The sequence below is a fragment of the Nelumbo nucifera genome, chromosome 6, assembly GCF_055504915.1.
Source record: "Nelumbo nucifera cultivar China Antique chromosome 6, China Antique-T2T, whole genome shotgun sequence".
Lineage (NCBI taxonomy): Eukaryota > Viridiplantae > Streptophyta > Magnoliopsida > Proteales > Nelumbonaceae > Nelumbo > Nelumbo nucifera.
Genome location: NC_142654.1, coordinates 57,787,126 through 57,797,603, shown reverse-complemented (window position 1 = coordinate 57,797,603; position 10,478 = coordinate 57,787,126).

Here is a 10,478-nt window from a genome sequence, read left to right as displayed (position 1 = left end):
TTTGGCGAATGAACGGTTTAGGGGTGAAATGGAATCGGTTGTTTGGATGATTTCCAGGCAGAACAATCTTATTGTCCAAGTCGATGATGGTTCAAAAACCATGGATTATACAATATTATATATTTGTATAAAATCTATCTTATATAAAATGTTATATCTATACTACTATAAAAAGTACGAATAGCCTCTAAAATTTTTGGTTTTTTACTGAAATACCCCCTTTTCTGAAATATGATCCCTCTATTATGAGGGTAGAAAATGTAATTTGAATGCTATTATTCAATGCATTCAATTCCCTCTCATTAAGTCACACATTTAAGGTATTAACTCTCATTCACCCTCATTAAATCATATATTTAAAACATCTTTATTTACTCTCATCACTAAATTTCACTAATTAAATCCATACATAATAAATTAATAATTCCGATAACATACAAACTTATACTTTCAAAATCTACATGAAAAAAATAGTGTTTTCATCTAGGTGGTGGTAATAAATTAAACCATTTTGGGTCAAATGGGCCAATTGATGTTGCCACAATTAAATAATAAAAATTCAAAATAGATAAAATGTAAAAAATATAAAAATTAAAGAAATTTATGGAACAATTTTAACATCAAATATTTGATAAATAATAATAAGTATTATAAATACGAAATATTTTTTATTAATGATGGAAATGGAATAAAAATTTAAAACCAATTTGAAATAAAACTATTTTATTATTTTCTCTCATTAAATCCTATATTGAAGATATATTTTTCTCATCATTAAATTTCATTAATTAAATCCACAACATTAATTTTATTACTATAAAAATAAATATTTTGAAAATTTATTTGAAAACAAAACCATTTTCCTTCCTTTCCGGTGGTGGGTAATAAATTCAACCATTTGGGGTTAAATGGGTTAATCAGCAATGTCATAATTTAATACTAAAAAATTAAAATAAATAAAACATAAAGTATAGAAAACAAAAAGAATTAAGCATATCTCTAACATTGTATATTCATTATACTAAACAAATAAGTATGAAATATAAGTAATTTTATTAATGATGAAAACGGAATGCCAAATCTAAAATCAACCTAAAACTGAAATGATATTATAGCCAAATAATAAAACTTTAAAAGTAAAAAAGTACAAATAATCAAAAGAATTCAAAAATTATAAAAAAATTGTATGCATCTCTAATGTTATATATTAATTATATCAAACAAAAATTTAGTGTAATAAGTAAAAAATATTTATATAATGTAGATGAAATATATAATTTAAAATTGACTTAGAGGAAAGTTATTTTCCTATCTAGATGGTGGATCCAACTTTTCAAATAAACTCATTGTTAAAATTTAATAATAATAATAATTGTTACTGTGATTTAAAATTTCCATGTGCAATCCACATGAAGTTGGAAATTTTTGTGTATATTTACTTTTTATTTTATATTATATACATACATCCCTTATTAAATCCCATATTTAAGTTATTTTTTCACTAATTTATGCTATTAACTAGATCTATGTCCACTACTTGTAACAATATAAACCCATATATTTAAAATTTACTCAATAACAAAACCATTCTTTATCCAAGTGATGACTAAGCAATTAAACTATCCGAATCAAATTGGCAACCCATGAAATCATAGTTATATAATAAAATTTTAAATATAAATAAATATATAAAATTAGAAAAATGTAAAAAAAATAGATACAATTGTGATATTTTTTATTAATCAAATTTTAAAAAACAACTGTAATAAAAAAGAAATATTTTTATTGATGATGAAAATGAAATTACTTTCCTATTTAGTAGAGATCAATAGTTCAATTGTTGGGTCAAATCTATCAAATTGTAATGTCATAATTAAATAATAAAAATTAATAAGATATAAAAAACATAAATAAAAAATATATAAATTTTACAAAAAAAACATGTGGGCACATGTATTATATCGTATATTTATCATATTAAATAAAAATAAGCATACATAACAATATTATTTTTACACACATACAAATAAAAAATATATAGAAAATTTTGGATACATCTATAACTCCATATTTACACTACTATTAAAAATATGAATAAGATTGTAGAAAATGTAGTTTGAACTACAAATTTAATCACTATTTAATCACTAAGAAGATAAAATACCTTTTTTTGAATTTAATCACTATTTAATTGTGAGGTTTAAAATGTAGTTTGAACTACAAATTTTATCCCATTCAATTCCCTCTCTTTAAATCTTACATTTTTTTTTATAAATGAACAAAAAATATACACTAAGAAGATAAAACATTACAAAAAGAAGAGTCTAGCCAAGTGAGTAGGCCTGTCAATGGTACACGAAACTTTGCAGCCCAATATGAGGTGCTTACATAATTAGATTCAGATTTTGCAATCTACACCCGATTAATAGTGAAAAACAAAAAAATAAAAAATAAAAAATAAATATATATAAGTTTCATAGAAAATTTTGGATACATTATTCCTATCATTATCATCATTTAGAATTGGGGGGTTAGTATTCAACTCGGGGTGGGCTGGAAAAATCATGATTTATGGACCATTGTTGACTTGGTCAGTCGGACTGTTCTACTTGAAAACCGTCTAAGTAACTGGTTCCACTTCACCCTTGAACTGTTCATTTGCCAAAAATCATTGACTTGGTTAGCAACCCATTGACCCGGGCGGTCAAACCGTTAATCCAAACAATGGTTTTTAGTTTTCTATTTTAATAATTTTTTATTTTCTATTTTTTGAAATTGCAATGGGTCATTCATTCAAACCATACGATCAAACCATTGACCCAGAAACTGATAGCCAAAATAGTTTTGCTCTGGGTTAGTTTTTATAACATTGGAACAAATACCACCCCACACTGTCCTTGATCACCAAAGTTTGAGCTTTCTTGAAACCCACCCTAAACCTGATCAATGGTTAAAGCAATTGCCTTGATCAGGGTGGGGCAAGTTGGAGCCCTAGTAGGGGCAATCAGATCGTTGACCCGAGAAGTCAAACCATTAACCCGAATAATAGTTTTTAGCTATTTTTTAATAATTTTTTATTTTTATTTTTAAAATTGCAATGGGTTGTTCCTTTAGACCATACGATTGAATCATTGACCCAAAAACCGGTGGCCAAAATAGTTTTGGTCTAGGTCAGTTTTTATAACATTGAGACAAATAGCCCCCTACCTTGGTCACCAAAGTTTGGGTTATGTTAGGTTCAAGTAGATGCATTGGAGAGTCAGGTTAAAGTGAAGGAAAACCCATACTAAACCCGAATTGTTGTGTTTATTTTTCATTATTTTGAAGTTGAATTTAAATCAATTTTATATTAGTAATTTTACTTTTATTAAATTTTAATTTATTTAGTATTTTTTTTTATGTGTAATTCAAGTTATAATAAATATTATGCTAAGTTTACTATTGTTTAAAATTTTTAATAATGTTAGAATTTGTTATTACAAATTAAGTGTAAAGACAAACCCATACTGAACCCAACTTGTCGTGTTTATTTTTCATTATTTTAAAATTGAATTTAAATCAATTTTAATTTATTTTGTACATTGTTAATGGTGTGTAATTTAAGTTATGATATTATGCTAACTTTACTACTATTTAAATTTTTTAATAATGTTAGAATATGCAATTATAAATTAAGTGCAATATACTTGTAATTAATTTTACACATTATTATTATTAAAATTGAAAATCAGTAATTTATTTTGATTTTTCTATTATGTTAATCATTTTTAAATGAAAATTAAATGAATAAACTAACATTAGTTAAGTAAGTAATTAATTTTGAAAATCATTACCATTATTTGAGTTTAGCATACAAAAGTAATGTCAACCCATGGGCCCATAGTCTGTTATACTCATAAATAGTTCAAGTTGTGTCTCTGTCTTTTCCCTAAGATGTCTCTTTGTTATTGACCCAATTAAGAGAGTTCTAGGAAGAGGTAATTGTTAATTACTATATTTGCCTTTACTTGCACACTTTCACACTTGACTAACAAAATTATGACTATGAACAGCTAAAAGCCTAGAATTAGTGACTATGAACAGGTAAATATAATAACAAAATTATTATTATTATATTTACCTTTACTTGCACACTTGACTAACAAAATTATGACTATGAACAGCTAAAAGCTTAGAATTAGTGAGAAAACCTATCTCATTATAAAAAGATGGCATAGATATAATGGGGATGGAGGGTTGAACACATGACCAATCCATGGAATCCTCTGCCTAGTGGATGGTTTAAATCATCCACATCATCATTCCACAAAACAGATACACAAGGAACCTCCCTACGAAAACTTCGTTGGGGTAAGATGGATTGGAAGGGCTCCACATGTTCCTTCCACTACCCTCTGTTAATAGGACAAAAGTTTCAGCCTCTGTTCTTTGTCATTTGTCGGAATGAGTTCTTCTTGCATGGTGCTTGGTGGGGTAATTTTTATATTTTAAAAATTTAAATTTTTTTAAAGCTAGACAAAATAGCAATACAAGCTATATGAATTAAGTGATTGAACTCGGTTAAAATAGGGTTTATAATGGAAGGAAGCTTCCTAATTGGCGTGTTTGTCCATATGATTTTGTTTTGTTTTTTTCTTTTAAACAAATCCTAACGTTACATAAAAAAATAGATATTTGGTTTGCTAAAGGAGTATTGATCACTGTTTTATGTTTAATTTAAGGTTCAAAACATTGATTCATACACATCACTTATAGCATAAATAATGAGAGTTGGGTTTTTTTTTAATTATTATTTTGAATGTTAATATATGATGTCACAGGTAGCATGGTCAAATAAAAAAACGTAAAATAGTGTCAATTTAAATTATTGATAAGCAAATTAAATTTGTTTAGTCTTCACAAACAAAAACAACTGTTGTATTAACAAATTTATGTTGTTTTTGCTGATGTGACAAAGTTTTGTTTTCTCCATTGGTGTATTGCAAAAGCTCAGCAACAAGAATTTGATTGACAAAGGAGGATTCGGAATTCCTTCTGATAGCATACTGCAATGCAGTAATAGACAAAAGTCCATATTCCAATAAGTTAATCATATTGGGCTATTCAAATTTCAATTATATGTGGACAAATGAACACCCCTTGGGTCCTCTACAGAAGTGAGTTGAGCATAATTTGAACATTCCAATTTTGATGGAAGAATGAATTTTTGGAGACTTGGGTAATAGAAAATTTATCATGTATCATGACAAGGGGAAGGGACCTCTGGAGTAAAGTTTGGGGCTAAAAAGAGGGAAGGGACCACTGTACCAGATCCAGACTCCTCTGTACCACCCTTTACCTTTTACTTTTATCTCCTCTTTTTCTTCTTATTTTGAGAACTGAAGAGTGTTGTTGCAGAAAAGCAATTCCACAAATAAAGTTATTATTGCCACCAAATCATGTAAAAGTAGATGGATCTCACTAGACGTAAGTACTTAAATAAAATTGCTCATGACTCCATATATAGCTCAGATGATCACTTGGAATTGGAAATGGTCCCAATATGGAGGCGCATTACAGGGGGATTAAAAGGTGGGGGGACAAAGAGTGGTGCACTTGAGGTTCACTGACCTTATCTTATCTATGCCACTATATTGGGTTTCATGGTAAGTTAAGATACCGGAGAATATCAGTTATCCATTATATTTGGTCTCATGGTAAGCTAAGATATTATCTTGGAGAGTCAGTTAACTGGGTAATTGATACTCTTCTAGAAGATGAATAAATATTAATTATTTGGATAACCGATATTCTCCTAGAAGGTGGGTAAATAACTTATTCGTGTGCCGATAATGTGATCCCCCTCCCGCCTCTCTTTACCTAGATAACATGTGTTACTTAAGAATGTTGAAACTTCACTTGCCGGAGCAAGTGAAACTTGAGAAACACTACTTCTCTGGATTAACCTAATTACCTAGGTAAGTGAAAATGAACAGGACCTTTACAATAAGAACCTTACATGCATCTTGCTCTATCCACCCCCTTAATCCCCTTATAATCCATATGTAATATGTATTAAAAAAGATCAGTTAATAAAATTGGGGTGCTCCCTGACATGTTTTCATTTCCCCCAATGATATCAAACGGTCGAGGTGCAAATACTCTTAGTTGCATTACTTTTTCTACAATTGGGAAATGGAAATGAAAGTGTGAGTATGTTTTGTTTTATGGGCATTTCGTGATAGACGTTTATAAAAATGTCACTATGTCATCGTCAAATCAGCATTTAACCCATATTGATATTCATACTGATGTACACACTTATCTTTGAGGAAAATTTCATTTAGCATTTCCTCAACGGTTAGGGGTTTATTCACTATTCTACTGATGTGACACCTGATTGTTATAAATAATTGACATTATTACTTTTTCCAGTTTTGAAAATAAATCAAATACAAACGTTAGAAACTCTATGGAACACATTCCTAATCGTTTTATGTACTTGGGCTCGAGGAGAGCTCGAACAGAGGGCTAACACCTCTCTCTACCGCTTAAATCTATAACTTTCAAAATTCTGTAAAACTTAATTAGACAGTTACATGGATGGATCCATGGGGCTGGAACTGGGCTGGTCCTAATCCAACCCAAATTTAAATCGGGTTCATAATTTTCAACCCTCACCTTACCCAACCTAATAATGGGGCTAACGTGGCCCTGGCCCAAGTTGCTCCACCTACCTAATCAGTCAAAAGATGTCCCCCAATCCCATAAAAGAGCAAACGGTCGGTTAAAGATCATTAAATTCCTCCAGCTCCGGGTTCCGATTCCAACCATTTTGTGGGTAATTGGGGGGACCTTGGATTCCACTATCCCTCGGTTGATGGTGGTATTAGTGGGTGGTGGCAACCGCCAATCTCCACTCTACTCTCCTACCGTACTATCTGCAATCCGCCACCCCGACCATTTCACGCCACCCACCATCTCTGCCAATATTCTCTTATCAACAGTTATGTACAATTTTTCCCTTTTTGATAAAAGATGAAAATGAATTATTATTATTATTATTATTATGACTTTTTATATATTAAATAATAATTAAATTTGGTCAATTAGCAGATTTAGTTATGGTTTGAAAATATTGGCAAAAACAGTGAGTGGGAGATGTTTTTTATTTTTAGTTATAAATTGTCTTTCATTTAAATAGAAGATCGTATTTATCTCTTTTACTCTCTTGATCTCTCCCCCTTCTTATTCTTTGTCTTCTAATTCTTATGGTTGAAATTCCTGTTTGAAGCTTCTTTCCTCTCTTATTTCATACAGGTAACCATCTCTCTATGTTGCTACAAGCCTACAATTGCTGCTACTTACCACCAGCGATACTCTTCTTCTTCTTCTTCTTCTCTCTAACATCAATGGCAGCAACCAACTCCTTGCTATTATTCACTAAGCTAACAACCAATTCCACTGCTACACTTTCCCTAAACCATTGAACTAGAGGCCACATGAGCAAATGAGTGATGAAACAATAAAGTTATAGTACTAAAAAGGATGAAACCTCCACCATGGAAATAAATTATGAGAGGGACAAAATTGTATATGATTCTAGTAAATGTTTAGACTATCCAATATATAATAGATTGAATGGTGTTAAACAAATTTAGGCATCATCTGACAACAAACAGATCGAATGGTGTTTTACAAGCTTGGAAACCATTCGATATTTCAAAGATTGGATAGTTCCTTATAGTTTTGAATCATCAATTGCGATTGCAAATATTTATCGCTCAGGTGGCAATATTATTTACACTCTCAAATTCATCTAAAACCCAACAAACTATATGGTTTTATATGAGTCTCACAACTACACAGGTCATCCGATATAGTGGAGACCGGATGGTGTTTTATAGACTTACATAGGCCGAATGGTTGCTCAATTTTGAATCATTAATTATAGCTACAATAATTAATTACACAGGTGATCTAACACACTTAAATTCCTTTAAAACCAAACAAACCACATGGTTTTATATGATTCTCATAACTACACAAACCAACTGGTATGGGGAAGACTGGATAGTGTACTAGGCTTAAAACCCATTTGACATTGAAAAGACTGGATGGCTTGTAATTTTGGAACAACATTTATAGTTGCAAACATCTATCCCTCAAATGTTTTGGTTGTAGTTACAATATCAAAAGCACCTAGAGCCCAATAAACCACAAAGGTCTGTACGATTCTCACAAGTGTATAGACCATCTGATTTGGTGGAAACCGGATGATGTTTTATAGATTTACAAACCATCTAGCATTACACAGGCTGGATGAGCAAGCTTTATCTTCATTAGTCCAGTGAGTGAGGAAACTCTATCTTCATCGATCGTTTGAGATGAGCAACGTACGCCTTCACGAACTCATGAGGTGAAACATTCTTCACCATTTTAGCAACCTCTATGACTATAAAAACATGTAGAGTTGTGAGACAATGATGAACTTCTAGAGTGTTTACTCCCTAAGAAGTGTAGATGGCATTTTTGTAGGAGATTTTACTCTTAAATAATTGACAAATCTAGTGAAAATCAAGCTCATTTTTCTTCTTTGAAATAAACCAACTTTAGACTCAAGCCAACCACAATTCCAAATATTTGTTGTCAATTTCACAAGTCCTATCTCCCCATTGTAAAGAGCTCAAGCCATGTTTTTTTTTTTTGCAAAGATAGAAGCCTCCAACTTCATTTCAACATACAAGAAAAATACAAAAGAAAATAGAGAAATAAATGGATGCCTTAACAAAGTGAGAAGAAGGAGATACAGAGAAAGAGAGATAAACATGAAAGACGGAGACAATGAAAGAATGAAGGTAAAGTTATAATGCATGATAGGTGGTGATGTAGGCACATTTGGCGGGACTTTGGCACGTTGACACGTGGCCAGGCTCAGAGCAAATCAGTGTGTCAGATAAGGCAGGGGTCAATGCCCAGTGCGGGACCAATGGCGCGACCACACACAGCGAGCTCGGATGGGCGCTCGCTCAGGGATGGATCACATCCTGATCGTCCACAACGTCCGCCAACAGGCGACCTCAACTATAAATAGGGCATTACTCCCCCAAGGTAAGGGAGGTTTTTTCTTTGGAACGACTTTTAGGATCCAGACCCAGAACTTGCACTCTAGCTCCACAGTTTCCAAGCGACCTCGTTCGAACCCTTCGGACCTCGTCCACCCTCCCTACTATGCCCTACTAACTTGACCGTCGGAGTCCCCGCCTTAGGTCTTCACCTGGGGCCTTTGACGTTCCTTCCTTCGCAAGTTCTCGGCACTCCACGGATCCCATTGGTCCTCAGCCCCGGCCTTCTTCGAACAACACCGGTCATCAGCCTTGGCTCTACCTCGGCCGACAAATCCTCGTCCCCAACACAGCTCAAATCCTCTTAGTCACTTCGTCCAGGAAGTGGAGCAAATTTACCTTGTTGTCCTCAACCAATCCGAGCACCAACAATTGGCGTTGTTTGTTGGAACTAACTACTAAACCCTCCCCCCAATGACTCAACTTCAAGCGCAAGAAAGTTACACAAAACTTGGTCACAGGGACCAATTCCAGATAGTCCTTGACTGGCTCGACAACCTCACGCAGAGGCTGGACGAGGTGCAGCAACAAGCAGGAGGCCGCCCTGCTGAAAATCGGGGGCATCACCACCGATGCCCTTTGCGGGCTCAGCTGGCTAAGCACCCTATCGCACCCTCTAGGCCGACCTCTCAACGTCCGGCGGAAGTGGCTAGAGTGTGAGTTAGCCGCCGAGGACCCTCCAACCGCCTTGCACCTCAGACCTCCGAGACTACCTCAACGACCGATGGGCCAGAAAGAACCAAGGTGCAACCGGCCCGTCCTGCTACCGCGAAGACCAAGACAAAGCCAAGGTACTTGTCGGCCAGCAGATTGCCAACATACGAGCACAAATCAGCGCCATGAAGAACGAAATTCAATGAGTCAAGGAGAGCCAAGGCAATGCCTCGGTCAGTCAGCACCCTTCAACTAGGATGGACGCCTTCACTGCCACCATCACCTCGGAACCTCTTTCGCCTCATTTCAAAGCTCCCACGTTGGAGACTTACGATGGCACCTTGGACCTAGACGAACACTTGGAGAGCTTCCAGGCACTCATGCACCTATATGGGTACTCCGACGCATTGAAGTGCCGAGCTTTCCAGGCGACCTTCAGGGGAGCAGCTCGACAATGGTTTTCTGGGCTCCTGCCCTGTTCCATCAGCTCCTAGGACCAGTTCGCCCATCTCTTCCTCGCCCACTTCATCAGTAGCCGGCGGCACCAAAAGAGCATCATCTCACTCATGGTCATCCGATAGCGACGTGGCGAGAGCCTGCAGTCCTACATCGACTGTTTCAAGAAAGAAGAAATGGAGATCCGTGACCTTGACCCCATGGTCTCTATGCACACAGCGATCCAATGCCTCCTCCCCTGGTCGAACCTTAAGAACTCTATCA